Consider the following 21,973-nt stretch of genomic DNA (forward strand, 5'->3'; position numbering starts at 1 on the left):
GGATTGAACTCATGTCTGTATGTATATTGATCTTTTAACCATATTCTCTCTCTTTTGTTTTTTAATAAATTTTAGTTTAGTTAATCAGAATTGGCTGTAGCATGTATTTGGGTAAGATCTGAAACATTCATTAACCTGGGAGGTAATGTGTCTGATCCTTTGGGATTAGTAGGACCTTTTCTTTTATATGATGAAATAAGATTTTCAGAAATCATTATATTTGACATGGGTACCTGGATGGAGGCCTGAGGCTGGATCACTTCAAGGGAACTGTGTTGTTTGGACTTCTGAGTAACCAGTACAGTAATAAAGAAGCTGTTTTATGCTGGCTTAGTAATAGCCACCAACTTTTTGGGGTTTGGCTGCCCCGTTCTTTGCAGTTCACCCTAATTGAGTGACCACAGCTGGCTCCCCACTAGGACCCCGGTCACACTGTTTAAAACATTTTAAGAATAAAAAATATTAAAAACTTCAATACATTTTATATACAGTGTCATTATTCATACTAGTCTTTCTAGTCCTTCCCCCAGGCAGAGAGGCACAGAGACTAGGATCAGGACTAGCTGTGCCCCCAAAAGACCAGGCAACCCTCCAAATTGGACCTAACCCGCATCCCTCCCCAGACCAAACCCCCTGAACCGGACCCAACCCACATCCTTCCCTAGACCAGGGGCGCTGGTGGGGGGCTAGGGCAGGGGAAACTTGGGGAGGTCCAGTCTCCTCCAAGGGTGCTGGTGGAGGGATGGGCAGGGGGCACTGGGTCTCCACCCAAGGGCGCTGGTGGGGGGATGGGACAAAGGGACTTTAGTTGTTCCACAGGGCCCATGCCAAGGGGGCTTACCTGGAGCAAGGAGCACCCACTGGTTGGGGTGTCCACTGGGTGCCAGTGCTGCCTCCTGCCCTGCCTGGTCTGGGAACCCCATGCTCCCCGGCCGCCACATTTGAATAATGGCGGGGCTGGGACAGGCGCACGAGGTGTGGGGGGAGCTCCACCAGTGCTGCCCCAGGCCTGAGATCCCAGGGAAGAGGTGAGGGTGAACGAATGAATGAATATATCTAGGACCATAGAATGTAGGCCATGATTACTGGCTACCGTACTGTATCCTGAGGGGAAACCATGATTCTGATAAAGATTGGGGGATTGTGCTGGATAATCAGCAGAACGTGAGCTCCCAGTGTGATGCTGTGACCAAAAGAGCTAATGCAATCCTGGGCTGCATAAACAGGGCAATCTCAGTTAGGAATAGAGTGGTTATTTTACCTCTGTATTTGCCACTGGCGGGGCTGTTGCTGGAATATTGTGTCCAGTTCTGGAGTTAATAACTCAAGAAGGATGTTGAAAAATTGGAGAGGGTTCAGAGAAGAATTACAAGAACGATGAAAGGATTAGAAAACTTCCCTTGTAGTGTTCAACTCAAGAAGTTCAATCTATTTAGCTTAACAGAGAGAAGGTTAAAGGGTGACATGATTACAGTCTACGAGTACCTACACGAGGAACAAATATTTGATAATGGGCTCTTCAGTCTAGCAGAGACAGATATAGCACAAGCCAATGGCTGGAAGTCAAAGCTAGACAAATTCCGACTGGAAATAAGGCATACATTTTTAACAGTGAAAGTAATCAATCAGTGGAACAATTTACCAAGGGTTGTGGTGAATTCTCCATCACTGCCAATTTTTAAATCAAGATTGGATTTTTTTAAAGATATGCTTTAGTTCAAAAGGAATTATTTTGGGGAAGTACACTGGCCTGTGTTAAGCAGGAGGACAGACTAGATGACCACAATGGTCCTTTCTGGCTTTGGAATCTGGGAACAAGCAGACAAAGCACACACATGCAGTTCAATCAAATGTCTGTACCCAGTAGGTTCTGCATATTGTATTACTTGGAAATCGTAGCATTCCTCTTCAGTTTTAGTTCCAAACCACGCTGAGGCAATGACTGTTATAGACTATTATATGATTATTAAGCATAGCCTGTGCAAGAGAAAGGATTGGTGGAGGGAATGAAGAGGGAGTCTAGGGGCTTACTTCACCACAGCAATAACATTTTACATTCACTTTGCGCTGGTGTAAATGACTGCATAAGGTGTAGAAGGGTGTGATGGAATGCTAAACTGGATTATATTATTCAGTGACGAGGTGGCACTGTGTGTAACAACCCTTATTTATGCTAACCTCAGCCATACCTGACAGTGCATTAAAGGATGTTACAATGAACACATATGGTGTGTATCTCTGACATGGAAGTTCTTTAGCCATATCTGGTACCGAAGCCTGACCTGCTAGTAGCAGCCCTGCAACCTACCACGTACAAGATGTACATGACATAAGAGATGGCTAAATAAGTGCGAAACTTTGAGCACCTGCCCTACTCTCTCCACACCTGATCTGCCCCAGATTGTACCCAACAAACACAGCTGCTTCTAGACTCAGAAGAAAATGCAAGTTATATAAATGAATCCACTGCCTTAAGAATTCTTTGGATTTAACACACATTCCATACTTCTCTATAGGATTTGCAAATGTACAGCTGCTTCACTGTTATACATGAAGAAATGTCTTATTCCATGAATACAAACTAATCAAAACTATGCAGATCAAAGTAAACGTGGAAGGTGTCACATCCTATTGAAAAGACTAATAGAAAAACTAAAACCCTTCTCTTCAGAACTTGCTTCTCGCAAAGGCTCTTCTTTGCCTTCTTGCATCTTTTCCCAGTCAGTACCTGTCACATTTCAGGGTGTGATCCAGACCAGTGAGGGGTGGTATCATCAGCTGCCTTGCAGCCCTGGGTGCCTTAAAATGCTATGCTACTGCAACTCCCTTGTCTGAATGCTCCCAGCCAGCATACAAGCGTGCACTCTGACTCAGCCACACTCTGATTTCCACCAGCTTTTTTGGTTACACCTGGTAAGATGACCCCCAACATCCTCCAGTCCTGAATTTTCCCTAAATGTTGTGCTCTGTAATGTCCAGTCCTGCCCTGGACCATTCAGAGGAATAAGAAGGTTCATTTGCTACTCTAAAGAAACAAAATGCACAGCTTATCATTTTGGAGTTAACAATCATTTCAGTTCAAGCACAGCACTTGATTGGTTTAGATTAAAAGTAAAGTAATTTTATTAACAACAGGAATTAGGATTTTAAGTTCAAGTGTAAAGGGTATAGTAAGACATGGTTATAAGCAAATAAAAGTGAAAAACACTTTCTAGAGACTGATATTTAACATAACTACAATCTTGGTTCAAGCTAAGATTCTTATCATGCTACCTTCCAGCAAGAGGGCCAACCAACCCTTCTGGTCAGGATCTCCCACAAAATGCAATGTGCTTAGTTCCTTTGTCTTCTTAGGTGAACGATAACCTGGGGTTCTTTGCCCCTCTCCTTTATATGCAATGAACCTTTGAAATGGATTCTTCTGAAGGTTACCTCCCCAAAGTAAAGTTAATCCAAGCTGTGAAGAAGGAGACCTGTGGTAAAAGAAGGTCCATGCTGGTTTCTTCCCTCTTCCCCCTCCACTCCACCCCAGCCCTGTGTTTGCTAAAATGAAGATTGATCTGTTCCTGCAATCTCCTCCCCCTGCCTTGATGCTGAGTGGTTCTCTCCTGCCCTTCTTAGCTTGATTGTTCTGTTTGCCTTTTATGTAAATACATTCCCACTGTTTCTTAATTTATCTTGGAAGTGCCAACAAGGTGGCAGAACCACATTCCTTTCTCTAGGGTGGGGTAATTTCAGCCCTGCCTGGCAGACACACCTAAGAACATAATTCTCAATATATTTGACATTTTGAATTAGTCCTCTGTACATACACCACACAATTATAGTAATGATCAGTATGTTATTAGCTTTCTATTGATATCTTACATGACAGCGTTTTAGTTACGGGTTATGGCATTTGTGAGTTGGGGTACACTGAACTGGTCAGGCTAGCTGAAACTTACTACCACATACCAGTGAACACCTTGCCCTCTTGCATTGGGGTGCTGTTTGGATCACAGTACGTTTAAGACTTTTCCACCTAGAGCTGAGCAACATTTTTTAACAAACTTTTTTCTGTGAAAAATGCAGATTCGCATCAACCAAAACATTTAGTGAATTTGGGTTGATTTTGGCACACTGATAGAATAAAGCCTTTAAAAAGTTTTTGTTTTGACATTTTTTAAACTAAACATTTTGACTTTTCAATTTGAAGTGACTTTTCATTTCAAAATTATATTTAAAATATATATTTTTAAATTTAAAAGGAAAAGAGCTTGAACTTGAAACATTTCAGGTTGAATAAAACATTTTCTTTGACCAAATGATTTCCCGCCCCCCCAGTTTTTTGATTCACTGAAAATTTCAGAAGATTCCTTTTTGGGGTCAACCTAAATTAATGTTTTTTTGTTCTACAGTGAACTAAAAAATCTGTTATATGCACAGCTCTATACCCTCCATGAGTCTCAATTATACTCTTCATCTGATCAATCCATCTGTTTCTATTGAGATCCTGCACTTTTTCCAGTCAGGGAGAAGGTGAGCAGAATCAAATTTCAGTAATGTAAAATTATAAATTAAAACAAACAAACAAACAAAAAACACCCTACTACTTGTTACTTAGTTTCCCCTCTAGGGAAAATAATCAAATAAAGAGCTCGCCTGAGCAGTACATCTGTGTAATCTTTAATGCACTTAGATATGGCAAACTGGATGAAGTCTTTAGAACTGGTACCCCATAATGTTCTTTCAAAAGAACCTGTAACTAGGAATTCTAATGCAGTGGCTACTTACACAGCAGAGAAACATAATTGCCACCTTCACTTCAAGTCAGCTTTAGTCACAGGAAATTAAAATTATTTGTTAAATCTAGGTTGTTGAAGCAGTTGATCTTTTAAATTGGAGGAACAGTGGGCCTAATTACTCAGTGTGTTTTCTCCAGTTTTCTGCTGATTTCAGAGGTTACACTGGTGTAAGAGTGGAGTAATGCTGTGGTGAAGCAGACCCATTCTTCAATTACTGTTTACTGTAGCTATTTTCTGGATATACTTTTTTTTTGTTCTCTCTCAAATCTCCTTAAAACTGTAGCAAACATATTTTGAATAACTGACTTTGTAATCAGATCCTTGACTCACCAGTTCCATAAATTCTGGGAACAGGAAAGTCCTGGTTGGTGATGGAAGCAAATGGCTCATCCAGAGACAAAGATACCCTGTCATGATTTAGTCTGATGTCAGAGATATATGGTAAGGTTCTAACTAGCTGAAGTGAAGGTAAATTACTACATTTTAAAGAGTGTGGGTAAGAGAAGAGGAGGGGGGCAGTGTAGGGGAAAGAGGCTATATCTAAATCCTTTGTACAGGCTACCAAAACTTAATATGAGCCATTCAGTACAACTGAGTGCAGTAGATGGAACTCTATATCCTAGATGGTGTCTAGAGGCCAATTCACTGATGAGTTGCTGTAGTATGTCTCACTAGTGGTAGCCTGGCAAGGAATTGCCCACAACAGGGAGCCACTAAAGCAAAACTTTAGCATTAGACAACTTTATTATTTCACCAGTTGTTTAATTCTGAAGTTAACTCCAAAGGTGTTGCATCAGAAATATTGTCAGACTTGCAGGAGGCAAATGGGTGTGTGGAGAAGGAGTGGACATCTAGATACCAAGCATCACCACAAATATTTTAAGAGAATTCTATATTGTTTTATTGAGGTCTAGGCCTAGTGTGGGTTTTAGTCTAGGTGGAGTTGATTTTGCCTTTGATTGTTTCAGGACCAAAATATAAAGCAACCCCAATAATCTTGTTCACAAATATTCTGGAAAAAATCTTAACTTGCTAAAGTGGGAGAAAAAAGTGGAAAAGTGCTACATAAGTCTGATAAAATTGAAAGACTATATGCACTAGTGTCACGACCTGCCCCTTCCCGGGCACATACCTTATTCAACACTGGTATCTCTTAGTCACTAGTACAGCTTTTTTGCCCTTCTAATCTTCCCCTCAGAACACTTGCCTGTAAATATTGTGTAGCCTTGGCTGCTTTTCTTAGCTCTGTTTGGAAGGCCCCATAGATGTCTTCAAAATTCACCACTTTATTACACCTCTAACTTCTGGGTTTGAGAATATTCTAAGCTTCTATTTAACCTGATTAAACAAAACAGATGTGTTCAATAACCCTTCTACTTCTTACTCCAAGAAGGATAGCCTACGCTTATAAGAGACCAGTAGCGCTTCCCCTCATGACCACAGTCTAGATCTCCAACTTCCTCTGTGATCCTGCTCCATGATGATCCCTCAAATTCAATCCCCCAAAGTTCCAAAGGGGCAGTCTGGGTGGAGCTTCCATCCAGGAGTCCAATCCTCTGTCTCCATGCAGCCAGAGGTGTATTTTCTTTTTGGTCTTCATCCTACAATGTACCCCATTATACAATCTTGCTTAACATTTATCCTATGAAAGCATCTCATATCAAACAACTTTCAAATCAACATAGGTCTTGGCTACACTGGCAATTCACAGTGCTGCACTTGCTGCGCTCAGGGGTGTGAAAAAACACCCGCCCTGAGCGCAGCGAGTGCAGCGCTGTAAAACGCCAGTGTAATCAGCGCCTGCAGCACTGCACGCTCCCTCGCAGCGCTGCAAGCTATTCCCCTCGGAGAGGTGGAGTACTTGCAGCGCTGCAAGAGAGCTCTCGCAGCGCTGGTGGCACAACTACACTCGCGCTTCACAGCGCTGCCGCGGCAGCGCTGTAAATCCGGAAGTGTAGCCAAGGCCATAGTTCCTTCTTCACAACTAGGAATTAAAATAAGTACCTATATTGGAAGATTTCTGACAGTAGAGAGCTCTCCAATCTATCCAACAAAAGCGTAACAAAAGTCAGTGGCTGGAAGCTGAAGCTGGAAAAAATCAGACTGGAAATAAAGCATGTACTTTTAACAGTGAGGCTAATTAACTATTAAAACAACCTATCAAGAGGCATGGTGGATTCTCCATCACTTGAAATCTTTAAATCAGGACTGGATATATTTCAGGAAGATAAACCCTAGCTCCACAAGCAGTTACAGGAATTACTGGGTGAAATTCTAGGAGCTGTGTTATACAGGTCAGACTAGATGATCATAATTGTCCCTTCTGGCCTTAAAAATGTATGAATCTGTCATATACAGTAAATAACACTTCATTAGATTGTTGCTGCTACTATTGGTCCCTTTTAGGGTACTCTCTTTCTTTCTCTCTCTCTCTCTCATGTAAAAAAATTAACTAATTAAGGTATTTTAGGTAGCCTTTCATAAGTTTGCTACATTTTAGCGCAGTGGTGGGCAACCTGCGGCCCGTGGGCCACACTGTAAACATTGTCTCGCGGCCTGCCAGTGAATTACCCTGATGGGCTGTGTGTGGCCTGCGGGCCGCAGGTTGCCCACCACTACTTTAGCCTCATTGAGTCTCTATGGAGCTTCTCCACACTTGGGGCCCCGAGCGCCAACACCCGGTCCTGAAACCGAAACCTGAGCAACTTAGCTTTGCTGTGCCCCCTGTGGTGTGGTGCCCCAGGCAACTGCCCTGCTTGCTACCCCTTAACACCGACCCTGGCTTTTATATGGAGAAAAACAGTGGTTGTGGCACAGGTGGGCTGTGGAGTTTTTATAGCATGTTGGGTGGGCCTCAGAAAGAAAAAGATTGAGAACCCTTGCAATAGAACATATTACTCACCCACCTCGTCTCTCAAATATCCTGGGACCAACACAGTTACAACACTGCTTTAAATAACCTTACCTATTCGTTTTCTGAATTTTTAAACTTATGAGATATTTATCTTGTTTTCTTATATCTCCAGGAATATTACACCTCTACCTCGATATAACGCTGTCCTCGGGAGCCAAAAAATCTTACCGCGTTATAGGTGAAACCGCGTTATACTGAACTTGCTTTGATCCGCCGGAACGTGCAGCCCCGCCCCACTTCCCCCCTGGAGCGCTGCTTTACCGCCTTATATCCGAATTCGTGTTATATCGGGTTGCGTTATATCGGGGTAGAGGCATATATGGAAAATATCATGCATTTTACTGGGTGCTTGGTAGGTTCCACTGACACGCTTTCAATCTTAATTCTTTCATAAAGATTTTTTGCAAAAAATCCCTATTTTTTGAGTATTTCTGTATCTCTTGCTTTCTGTATAATTAATATGCAAAATTATATGCCATATTGAAAGAACTGTAACTTTAAAAATACTTAAGGATGATAATTAATGAATGAATGAGTTTCTCTGCTCTTTAATTTAAAATATTAAAGGGAAAAACCCATACTTACATGGGAAAACTCAAATATAAACAGGAAATTCTTTTTTGGTTCTGTGGTGGCAACCAGTTTTTTTATACTAGGAGAGAACACTGATAAATTTTCTATATTTCATTATGTTTATATTTGACCAGATTAAACTGTCTACTTACCATAGATAGGAACATATCACATTATACAAGTTGAATGCAAACACACATTGATAGTATACTATGCTACTTACATAACATTATCAATAACTAAGGCTACGTTTTAGTCACGGGTATTTTTAGTAAAAGTCATGGACAGGTCATGGGCAGTAAACAAAAATTCATGGCCTGTGACCTGTCCATGACTTGTAGTATCTACCCCTGACTAAATCTTGGGTGCTGGGGAGCGCAGCCTGGGAGCGCATGGGTGCTCTGGGGGAAGTCTGGGTGCTCTGGGGGAAGGGGTGTGGCCCGGGGGCTCAGCGAATGCTGTGGGGGGTGGTGTGTGGCCTGAGGGTGGCATGGGTACTGTGGGGGGGGGGGGCAGGCGGCAGCAAGTGGCCTGGAACGGGACCCCTGCTGCTGCTGCTGGGTGGCATGGCGGCCCGAGACTGCTCCAACAGCAGACAGTGCGGCTGGCCCAGGGACTGCCTGAGCTGCTCAGGCAGCCTCGAAACCAGCCGCACTGGTTGCTACAGAAGTCACAGAGGTCCCGGAAAGTCATAGAATCCATGACATCCGTGACCTCTGTGACAGATTCGCAGCCTTATCAATAACCAAAAGTCAGAGGTCAACCTACAAATACTCATGTATATAAACAAAATGTATTGATATGTATAACATCTTTTTTTGAAATTCTGATTACACTGAAAATCAGTCTTATAGTGGAAAGTTATCTTCAATCTGAATTACTGAGTGACTATTGTCACTCCATTGTATCTACACTGTCCCTGTGTGTATGTGGGTCTAACAATTACCTTAAAAAGAACTCAGAAATTCAAATCTGGAACACAGGCCCTTATCAGAAATCATTTAGAACTTTGATAAAGTCAATTTATGTTCTAGTAAGGAAAATAATTTGGTTAAATTATGAGGGACAGACACTTTGGGCCCCAATTTCAGAAACACATTCTACTTTGCAGGCTCAAAATTGCTCCCTCAAAACTGGAGAGCATTTCTAATAATGAGGCCCTCTTTTATGTTACCATTTGGCAGAAAACATTTATGGGTCCAGCGGAACAAAAGGCAAGCAGCTGCATTTCCCCAGCACAGAAAGTTCATTACTAATGTAAGGGGTGGAGCTTAGAATGCCAGTCAAAGGCCTGAAATACCAATACCGCTGCATTGTCTGGAAGCCACTAACACATTACATAGGAAGCCAGGCCAACGAGTTGATGGAAGCAATAAAGAAATTCTGGCTAGTATAAAAACTGATACTGCTTCATCTGTCACACCCAAAAGGGGTTGACACACAAAATATCCCAAATTCATTACATTTTTTCCATGAAGGTGATAACTTGGACCTTATATGTGGCACAAAGATACAAAAGCCGAATTAAGACAACTCAAAGCCCTAGGCACAGCCAGGATGGCCCCATCTCCCCGTTGCAGAGCACTATGATTCGTTACATTTTAAAGTAATATATTTTTGTAGAAAATTATGGGAACAGATAGAAATGCTAAGAATAACTTTCTGAGCAACATAGGTCTGATTCTGAACTCATTGACAACTGTGTAAATCAGGAGGCAGTCCACTGACGTCAACACAGCTACATCAGTGACACTGAAAACAAGTATCAGAGGGGTAGCCGTGTTAGTCTGAATCTGTAAAAAGCAACACAGGGTCCTGTGGCACCTTTAAGACTAACAGAAGTATTGGGAGCATAAACTTTCGTGGGTAAGAGCCGAAGTGAGGTTCTTACCCACGAAAACTTATGCTCCCAATACTTCTGTTAGTCTTAAAGGAGCCACAGGACTCTCTGTTGCTTTTTACTGATAACAAGATAACATCTGGTTTGGTTTGGTTTTAAAAGCACAGTAAATCAGTGTTAGATTTTTGAATTAATACATTTGGTTTTTATTCATTTTGCATGAGGCTCCTAAGAATCGTGGCACAGGCCTACCCTTCAGCCACACAGGGACAACTAGCTTGCTGCTTTCTGAAAAGGATGACTCAAATAAGGGAGGCCACATGAAATTGCATGCTGCGGTTTTCCTTCACCCCTTCATTCTGCAGGAAGAAGCCATCCCCCCCGCCTCGTGCACACACACACTTCAATCTGTATTCCTTCTTCCTTTCTTCCAGCTTAGCTGAGTTCACAGAACATCCCTCAATCTAGGATTTGCCATTAATAATGTTTATGCTAAACCTCCTTTGAGAGATTGAGACAGCATGGCGTGTTAGCTCCTAACACATGGCTTTCTGTCATGTGACAATTAATTAAATCACCAGTTGAGCCATCAGTGCCAGGGCATAAGTTATTCTTAAGCAGATTTTTTGCAAAAATTGATTATTTTTAATTCTGGAGCTCCGTCAGGATAAAAGGACAAGTGAGATCTGATGCCTCATTGAATTCAAACACTAAGTTTCCAGTGAGATATTTAAAAAATCCACTATTTCAGGAATAGAACGGCAGCTGCACTGGTCCTTGAGAAAGATTTTTGCCTGTTTTCCCAGCTGATGGTAAAGTGATAGAGCAGCAACAGCTGCTGAGAGAGAGATGTCAAAGAGATCGGTTAGTTCAAAGACTGTAACGGGAGGAACTGATGTAAGTTCTCAAAGCACTAAAGAGAAGTGAGCTATATGCATTCCACTCTAAGTCTATAGGCAGAGTTCCAGGAAGGAGAAAGGAGAGACAGCAGAAAGAAAAATATAGACGACTCCCATTGCCCCAATTTAGATATTAAAGAATAGGAATTAATGATCATACTAAAAAATACCAGAAGCATAATACATAATGCTGAAGGCTGATGTCTTCATAAAAATGCAAAGCTAGTGAGTAAATTAATAATACATATGATTTTATGAAGAAATATTAACCGTTTTTGATTAAACTGATTTTCAAGAATATTTGGGGAAACTTATCTGATGAACAAACTAACTATTAAAGAAAAATATTTGTGAGCCTGTTTTAATTTAAGAGAAATGTGGATCTCAAGAAAGAGGTGCAGTCTGAGGAGTGGGATTGAAAAAAAATTCTGATTTCTAATATCAGCTTTGATACTGATTCCATCTCTGACCTTGGACAAATTACTTAACTTTCTGCCTCAGTCTGCTTATCTGTAAAATGGGGATAAGAATATGCAACCCTTTCCATCAGGGTGGTATTAGGATTCCTTAATCTAGCTGCCAGTTGACTTGTGGGTAAAGTTTAAGGTGCTTGTTTTGACCCCTTGGCTCCAAATGATGTATGGTCCAGATCCTCAAAGATATTTAGGCACCTAACTCCCATTGATGGGAGTCCTGGCTATTTGAGAAAACCTTGACTTTGAAACTCACTTTACCTCTCAGTTCTCCAGAACCTGGATTTGATGCACACTACAAGAGTTATCTGTTCTCCCAGGCTCTTCCTGGGAAGTGATTTCAATGGGCATTATTATGAGGTGATATTGGGAAAGGAGTGTATTTTATGGCTGAGAAGATCTTCCCAGATATTTTTGACATGTGGCAGATGTGTTTATACTCTGTGGAGGTTAACTGGGTTTGTGAAGTGGCTGTTTTGTGTTTATGGCTGGGGAAGAGCCTCAAATGTATTTAATATAATTTAAAAAAAATAAATCACAAGTGCCTAGAAATAACTGATAGGTGCAATAAATCCAAATACATAATGCTTGTATAGCATTTTGAAGATGCAAATTTGGAGAGGAAGACATTTGAAAGATTCATTATAGCTCTATGGACTCTGGAGAAGCTTGAAGTTGATAGATGGAATTGAGAAGCAAGGGCACAGAGAGTGTTTAAAAAAAACAACCAAACGCTTCAGATCAGACCAAGTAGAAAGATTTGAACAGAAGGAAATAAGAACAGTCAAGTGTAGCAATGAAAATACTGGGCCTGTTTGCCTGAGCATGTCAATATCTGGAACAATTTGTTTCAATTTGCTTGGCAAGGCAATATTCAATTATCTACTGTATCCCTTAGAATCTTTAGGCTGTATAAACTACAACTGATATAGAATTTAGCAAAGTGTGCTACTGCCAGCACATTAGTGTGTAAGTGATTACTCAGATAGGTTAAGTTAAGCATGCTATTAAGTCTTTGGAATATCAGGGCCTGAATCCTTTTCCTAATTTACTCTTAGGTTCTTGTAAGATGATTAATAATATTATTTAAATAAATCAGATCTAGTAAATGACTTCAGTTTTAAAATAAACTTTTTTTTTTGTCAAATGAACTGTATATTCATTCCCCAATGTAAGTCAGTCTCAAAGTAAGGAAATTATTTAAACATGGTCCCAGGGCTTTTATCAAATACCACCCTAGCTTTATTGATCCAAGTAAGATGGGCTGTTTGTGAATATTTCTTCTAAAAAGTCCAAACTGTCATACATCTGGAGTTTTAGTTGCACAGACTGCTTAGTATGGAGACACTGATCAGCTTCTAGCAAACTCATTAACTTTAAATGAATAACCTTAATTACCTTGGGGCAGGTTTTCTCTTGCTATGTGAAAAGCCTTCCCTTCCCCTTATGAAACAGTGGTCCCCAAACCTGTTGGATCGTGCAGGATGGAGGTGGCAATAAAGTTGTGGAGGCCAGGTTCATCCAGAGGGAAGCCCTGTGCCTCCACACTAGCTCTAGTGGCCCTCTCCTCCACAGCTCTATTGCAGCAGTACTAGCAGGGTCTTTCCAAGGCCACACGCTCTTTTCTGACATCTTGGATGCTGTACAGAAAAGATAAAACAGCCTTTCCTCCCTTCATTTTCCAACACTGTCTATACTGGAAAACATAGTGCTGTGCTTTCTGCCTCTGCTCTCCCATATGATCCGTAATTGAGTGTTGTAGCTATATCTACTTAATTGCCTGAAATTGCTAGACGCTGAACACCTTCTAGAGTTTCTGACTGCCCTCTAATCAGAGCATCCTAGGAGTGGCTTGGCTTCTCTCTGGATTGGATTTATAGGTCTGGCCAAGGCTATAGCCTGGCTAGAAAAAGGAATTAAGATTAAAACAATGCTACACATTGGAATCAAGTTTGTAACACATTAGGTGGCACCAGGTTACTGGATATGGTTATATTTGGTATTGTAAACAAGGTGTGATATTGTAAGCTACTCAGGTGAGAGTTTTCCCATTGATTTTAATGGTGTCAGGATTTCACCTATAGTCTTTCTACAGTGTCATGTTCAACTATCATGTTAACCATTTGCCAACATTTACCGCACTGTGGTACCTCAGATACTGAATAATAGAGATAAAAAGGCTACTTACACTTTTCTAAGTGAAGAATTTAATCACAAGAAAATGTATTAAAGATAGATACACTGAGGTACTGTCTGATCTTACTCTGATATAACTGAGATCAGAAACTGGCCCATTATATATTTACATACTGTTACAAGCGATTGTTACCCAGATAAAGAGTTCTGCCTCTGTGATGGGTTGAGGCTGACTTCACATCTGCTTGACAAAACTGAATGTGCTGCTAAATCAAAATCCTTGATTCTTGGGATTAACCAGTATATGGATTAAATGCTACTTGTAAAAAAATCTCACTAAAAGTATCATTAAAAACTAAACTCCAACATGCAACACTGCTACAGATACATCATTACTGGACAAATAGATAGGAAATACAATCTATTTGTGTATGTGCAATTTAGCGGAGTATATTTTAAAAGGGGACAATTAGATTTTATATAACAAATTATAACTGATGCCAAGATACCAGAATTAGTTTGGGAGTTTCTTGAAGCCTAGCAAAGTATTTTTCCAAGAAGATATAAATGTATACTGTATGAGCAGGTGAAAATATGATTGTAAAGGGGTGTTGACAGTTCTGTATTCCTAATCTTTTTATCCCAAAAGTTCACTTGAACATGCTAGATATTTAGGTCTGCTGTTACTAGTGACTTTATTGATTGTTAAACAAATAAGCATCTGTACCTAAACAACCCCACTAAAATATTTGTTGAGGCAGTTATCTATTGAACTTGCTCTGCTCTTTGTGTGTTATTTCATGGCATCTATAATTCATTGCTAAAGCAAAACCTCTAAAAAATAGTATTTGCAAACATCAGTGCTCTCAAGAACTGCATCAGTTATTCTGTTGTTATAATATTCATATTCTGAACTGGGGGTATGGGTAATTCAAACAATACCATGGCTAACATCCTGGGATGCATCCAACTTGTGCTTAGTGCAGTTCAGGACTGTAGTACAAAAGTAAACTTAAGCATCATTTATATCTACTTTTATCCTGGGGCTGCCAGGGCTTGTCCAGTGCTCTGGAGTAATGTAGACTAGAGGATGATTTCATATCCGCTGAACATTACACTGGGTGCCAGTGGCGTTGGAACAATTTTTATAGTGGGGGATGCTGAAAGCCATTGAACAAAACTGTAAACTGTGTATATGATAAAAACTACTTCAAGGCAGGGGGTGTGGTCGCACCCGCAGTACACCTAGTTCCAGCACCCCTGCTGGGTGCTCTATATTACACCAGCTGCCTGTGGCTCCAAGGAGCTGTTCTGGAAGTGCTGGGATATAGGGATACCCCAGCCATGCCCCTAGTGCCAAGAGATGGCATAAGAGTAACTACAATGGCTTGAAGGCACCTGAGGATTTCCATTTGCAGGAATCAGAGGGATAGCCATGTTAGTCTGAATCTGTAAAAAGCAACAGAGGGTCCTGTGGCATCTTTAAGACTAACAGAAGTATTGGGAGCATAAGCTTTTGTGGGTAAGAACCTCACTTCTTCAGATGCAAGTAATGGAAATTTCCAGAGGCAGGTATAAATCAGTATGGAGATAACAAGGTTAGTTTAATCAGGGAGGGTGAGGTGCTCTGCTAGCAGTTGAGGTCTGAACACCAAGGGAGGAGAAACTGCTTCTGTAGTTGGATAGCCATTCACAGTCTTTGTTTAATCCTGATCTGATGGTGTCAAATTTGCAAATGAACTGGAGCTCAGCAGTTTCTCTTTGGAGTCTGGTCCTGAAGTTTTTTTTGCTGTAAGATGGCTACCTTTACATCTGCTATTGTGTGGCCAGGGAGGTTGAAGTGTTCTCCTACAGGTTTTTGTATATTGCCATTCTTGATATCTGACTTGTGTCCGTTTATCCTCTTGCATAGTGACTGTCCAGTTTGGCCAATGTACATAGCAGAGGGGCATTGCTGGCACATGATGGCATATATAACATTGGTGGACATGCAGGTGAATGAGCTGGTGATGTTGTAGCTGATCTGGTTAGGTCCTGTGATGGTGTTGCTGGTGTAGATATGTGGGCAGAGTTGGCATCGAGGTTTGTTGCATGGGTTGGTTCCTGAGTTAGAGTTGTTATGGTGCGGTGTGTGGTTGCTGGTGAGAATATGAACTGGACAGTCACTACGCAAGAGGATAAATGGACACAAGTCAGATATCAGGAATGGCAATATACAAAAACCTGTAGGAGAACACTTCAACCTCCCAGGCCACACAATAGCAGATGTAAAGGTAGCCATCTTACAGCAAAAAAACTTCAAGACCAGACTCCAAAGAGAAACTGCTGAGCTCCAGTTCATTTGCAAATTTGACACCATCAGATCAGGATTAAACAAAGACTGTGAATGGCTATCCAACTACAGAAGCAGTTTCTCCTCCCTTGGTGTTCACACCTCAGCTGCTAGCAGAGCACCTCACCCTCCCTGATTGAACTAACCTCGTTATCTCCATACTGATTTATACCTGCCTCTGGAAATTTCCATTACTTGCATCTGAAGAAGTGAGGTTCTTACCCACGAAAGCTTATGCTCCCAATACTTCTGTTAGTCTTAAAGGTGCCACAGGACCCTCTGTTGCCATTTACAGGAAGAACCTCAAGTGACACTTTAAGCTGAATTGAGGGCTGTTTTGCACTTCTGGAGCAGCTCAAAGCAGCAGCAGCTGGACTGAGAATCTGGCCTCATTTTTAATTTACTTATAAGTTTTCAGGATCTTGTTCATTTACCCTTTTTGGACTGGATACTCAGTTGGTGTAAATGTAAGTCATCATAGCTCCATTGAAATGGATTTACACCAGCTGGTACTTCTTCTATAAAATATATAATGCCAAGGTGATAAATGTCTCAGAGTCTCCTCCAGAGTAGAAAGTGTTTCAATACATTACTTAACTGTGTTCTACTATTACATGTTGTACTTATTGGTTTAAAGTTTCTTACAGATATAGTTTTAAAAAATCTGTATGGTTTTTCTGTGTAAATGGATGCATAATCATCTATTATACAGTTTCCTAATTATTGTGAATAATTTGAACAAGAGTATTGTCAAGCTTAAAATGAAAAACATCTGTTAGTTTATAAGGTGCCACAGGACTCTTTGTTGCTTTTTACAGATCCAGACTAACACGGCTACCCCTCTGATACTTGAGTATTGTGTTAGGCCTAAAACTTCCGAGAGCTGCAAAGAGTGAGCGCAATAAAATCCTACAGGCATAAGCAAAACCTAGCTAGGAAGCTTTATAGACTAAGATTGAGCAAAAATGAAATTCTGTGAAATTAGATACAGACTTGTGGTTACTATGCACTGCAACCAGATACTTTTTTAGGCTGACTCAAATGTTTTTGAGTGTAGCAAATTGACCACAATTAGGACAACAGGCCGCATAAAGAAAAGATGAGCTGGGCACAGGTGCACAGTTCATAAGATCAAAACAATCGCAAACTACCACACTAAAATATTTGGCCACCTTAATTGGTTGACCTGCTTTGAAACACGGCCAACAAGTAATGTATAAAAAGGTGCAAAGATGCAGGTGTGTGTGTGTGTGTGTGTGTGTGTGTGTGTGTGTGTGTATTGACCTAAAAGAGATCTCTCTTTGATTGGGCTCTCACACACACCCTGAACCGAAGGGATTTGCGCCTCATCAACTATCTGTGCCTGGCCAGTGTGGAAAGTGGTCGACTGAAGAGTAACATTCTCGGGAAAATGCAGGGTAATGTTTTGGAGTAAAGAAGTCTGATTGTGCTCCAGCCGGTTAATCTTAAGTCTGTATCAATACTATAGGGTTAAGAATATTAGTAAAAAGTTTAATAATAGTAGAAAATTGTTTAGGAATGGTAGTAGTAAAAAGTTAATCAATATATAATAACTGCATATGTTTTTGTGTTTACTGGGAACGGACACAGTGCATGTGAAGTTAATAGTTAATGAGTGATAATAGCTTTGCAAGTCGCTGTCCCTGTCTTCAGTTATCTATATTGATCTTATTCAGTGCTGGTCCTTAATTTTCCTTTTCCTATTCTGTCTGTGTTGCCTTTATAGCCGTAAATCATTAAAAAACCTTCTTTGAGGAATAATTAGTTGTTTTAATTTCTCTTTTGCGGTCACCACTCAACCTCATTGCATCTGTGTTGGGAAGTAGCGATCACGCAGGGCACCTTTGGGGCCCTGATGCGTGTCCCCCTCTTCCATAATCTCCACAATTATGTATGAGTGCATATCTGAATTAATGAAATGTTTTCAAAATGACCTCAATACATCTAGCTGGGAGACTGCAACTCTAAGTACATTTACAGTTTTTAGTCACATATGTATCTGACAGGCTGCTATGGAAACTCAGTCAATTCAAACACAATTGTGATGCAAGTCAACACATACCTGATTTACAACCCAATCCTTAAAAAGAATATATCTTTAAAACTGGGTTTTACTGGTCTTTCATATTAACTTTGGGTAATGTTTTGTATATATAGTATTTAAGATTCTTTCCTAATCAACACGTGGAGGCAAAGAAGTGTTAGCTTTATTATACCTTGATCAATTTTTTGGTTTTTTTGGTCCAAAAAATGAAAACACTGGACAACCATGAGTTGTGAGAAGTTGACAGTAATCTATACTTTAACTGGTAATGCTGCCATCCCTCCTCTTGCAACTCCTCTAGTAACGTACTGGCATTTTTTCCCTCCAACACACTTCCCATTCCCTGTAACAAATTCTTGAATATATCCATATTTTAACATATAATAGCTTAAGTCATTCAGTTGCCGTTCCTTTGGAAGGACATTCACCTTATTATCTGTGGAGTTAAAATAGCATATATATTCACATATAAGCTGACCCACATATAAACCCCTTAATGTTATGATCTAACCAAACAAAATAGGCTTACCCACAGATCAGCTACCTCTGACCCCCCGAAAAAAGTTAACTTGACGATAACTACAATGAAGTTTCAGTAGTTTGCAACTCAGAGTCAGAATCATTTCAGCTTCTGACTCATTTTTGGCATAATGTACCTGTTGTCTCTGGCTTCAGAGCCCCTATTCAGCAAGATATCTTAGCACATGCCTAACTTAAAGGACATAAATCATCCCATTGGTTTGGCACAACTCATGTGCTTAAAGTTAGGCATGGGCTTAAGTACCTTACTGAATCAGGACCTTATTGAAGGGAAATATGCTACTTGTTCTTTTTTACATTTCTGATATCATGGATTGGCTTTTCTTCTTCTTTTAGAATTATTTTTGGGACATGATTAGTCACTGCTTTAGATGGGTCTCTTTTTTTAATTTTTACACAGTGAGATTCTGATCACACTATTTCTCTGTTGTTTAATACATTTGAGTTTAATATGTTGCTAATTATAATCATGTCCCGACACTATCAGATTTATAAAGCAATAACTTTAATTTGATGAAGACTATCTATTCCCATAATCTGAGAAATGTATGCTCAATATGTCAAGGCAACTTTGGGGAGTTTGTTTAAATGTGAGTAAGTCTAGTAAGTCAAATATGGTAACAGCCTTACCGCAACACGTGAAGAAATATAAATAATTTGGTGCTAGATACCAAGCCCTCTGTCCCTGATCCAGCAAAGTACTTAAGCACCTGCTTAACTTTAAGAATGGGAGCTGTGCCATTGGCTCCAAGATGAGTGTTCTGCTGGATCAGGGCCAGAGACTTCAGCAATTTGCAGAATCAAGTCCTAAGAACCACTGCAAATCTTACAGTTTTTTGTACAAGTGCAAGGTGCATTTCTTCAGCCTAATAAAAGTATACAGCACTTCATAACAAGAGTTCAAACCCAATTTTTTCCCCTGGGGAGGGGAAAGGAATGGAGAAGGCACCATAAGCCAAAGATGCTAGTCATGCAGCTTAATGCATATTTGAAAGGTGCTCAAATAACACAGTGATGGATGCAGTATAAGGCCATGAACAGAATATGGCATCAGTGCAGATTAAGCAGCAGTAGAAGTTCATTTAAAAATACAAATCTTGTTTTCTTGTTAATATTCTCTGAAATAAACTGAGGCAAGAGAAATACATGAAGTGTAGGTGAAAGCAGTATTGTCACTAAACAGAATATTTTCTATTGTGTTTGACGGGTCAACAGTAGACCTTTAAGAGTACAGAACCTGTGTCAATCATTTGAAAATTACTATTCCAGATTTTGAATCCTTGATGCAGGAACAAAGAAACATCATATGTCCCTCTGGGGTCTTCATTCTTTCCGTATATGTAGCAAAAATCCCTCCATTTAGGAAATGACTTGTATCATATTAAAAGCACTCTTGTACAACAAACACTTCTTTCAAAGCAATATTCTACACTGGTTGTACAATCTACCCCTCTATTGACATGTATCAAAATAGAATACTGAGTCAAGAAAGATATCAGCCCCAAATTAGAGGTGAGTTGGGAGGAAGTCAAAATGGGTGTTTAAACTTTCACTGACCGACAAACTCAGACACATTTACCAACCTGTAATTTATACTCCCTCCCTTTACACCTCTGAACTTGGCCTGATACCATAATGTGACTCTGCATATAGCCCTGTAACATTTACATCAGAGGCCCCATGGGATCTGTTCCAGCACAAAGACTTGACTGATCACATAAGTTATGCACTTGAATGGAGAAATTGATGGACAGTTTAAAGCACATAACCCTGATAGGCTTCTCAACTAGGGATGCTTTTTCATGTGTTGAAAAAGCAAACAAACCAACCAAAAAACCCCAACAAAATTGTGCATACACTGGCTCTGCATGACAGCCTTACCTTAATGTTTGCCCATATACTGTAATTAAACCAATTGTTCTGTCTTCCTCGCTTGTTTATGGCCAAACATCTTTTACAAACCAGTTTGCTGGAATATATTACTAGATTTATGTTTGGTGCATGCAATCCTTGCTGCACAATAATGCAGTGCTTTTTTATCTATTGCTATTTTTGTACCGATGCCCTCTGTGAGTATATAATATAAGTAGGGAGGCATGAGCACCCCAAAAAGCAGATCAGAGTCAGACAATGGATAACAACAAGCAGGACAGACTGTGTTGGGACAACAACCTTTCCAATAAGATGGAGTCTCCCGGAAATGTTTTCTACCAATGGTGAGACAAGGTGGGTGAGGTAATATCTTGTACTGGACCAAAGTCTGTTGGTGAGAGAGACAAGCCTTCGACCTACACAGAGCTCTTCTTCAGGTCTGGGAACTTCCTAATAGTGTTGCTCAAAGGTCCTTTGTTGCTTTTTCTGTTTCCTGGACCACTCCTACTTTATTGTCTCTAATGAAGAGATGTATTTTGTAATAATAGTAAACACACTTATTTGTGGCAAGTCCTTCAGACCATAGTCTAATTCTTCATTCTCGAATGCATGTGTATGTCTGTATCAGTGGTTCTCAACCTATTTACCATTGTGGGCACATATGTGGCCCACAATGTGTTACGTGGGCCACATCTAATACTACCTGTATGGCCCTGAAGATGTCACATGGGCCGCATCTCTGTGCTGATTAGGCCGCAAGCTTGAGAACCACTGGTCTATATAATCTGATAATCATTCTTCCACCTCCCAACTTTCACACCTGCTCTGGCTCTGTCTATGCTTGCAACATTAATTGAAGAAATTCCTCACCAGTGCAGCTCCCAGTGGATGCTGATGCCTGAGCCGGCTTCCACCCTATATCTTCCCTCTTGCTACCATCAGTAATTATGCACCAACAAGACTTGTAGGTATGAACTTGGGTAGCATAAACAAGGCTTCTGAATATGGCAAAACAACCTCCGCAACTAGGGTGACCAGATGTCCTGATTTTATAGGGACAGTCCTGATTTTGGGGCTTTTTCTTACATAGGTACCTATTACCCCCCACTTCCTGTCCCGATTTTTCACACTTGCTATCTGGTCATCCTATCTGCAACACAGCTCATCTTTCCACCTAGGCAGAGATTTAGTACCTAACCTGCACTCAAAAAATGTGGGTCAGTGCTTCATCTGAAAGTGTCTCTCAGCTGTATATCATTAAACTTTTTTCAAAATATTCAGCAACACACAAAATCCTTCCTGGAGTTGGGTGGAAGAAGTCGAACAGTAACTTCACAAACAACAAGGAGTCTGGTGGCACCTTAAAGACTAACAGATTTATTTGGGCATAAGCTTTCGTGAGTAAAAACCTCACTTCTTCGGATGCATCCGAAGAAGTGAGGTTTTTACTCACGAAAGCTTATGCCCAAATAAATCTGTTAGTCTTTAAGGTGCCACCAGACTCCTTGTTGTTTTTGTAGATACAGACTAACACGGCTACCCCCT

Source organism: Malaclemys terrapin, chromosome 2, assembly GCF_027887155.1.
Source record: "Malaclemys terrapin pileata isolate rMalTer1 chromosome 2, rMalTer1.hap1, whole genome shotgun sequence".
Classification (NCBI taxonomy): domain Eukaryota; kingdom Metazoa; phylum Chordata; order Testudines; family Emydidae; genus Malaclemys; species Malaclemys terrapin.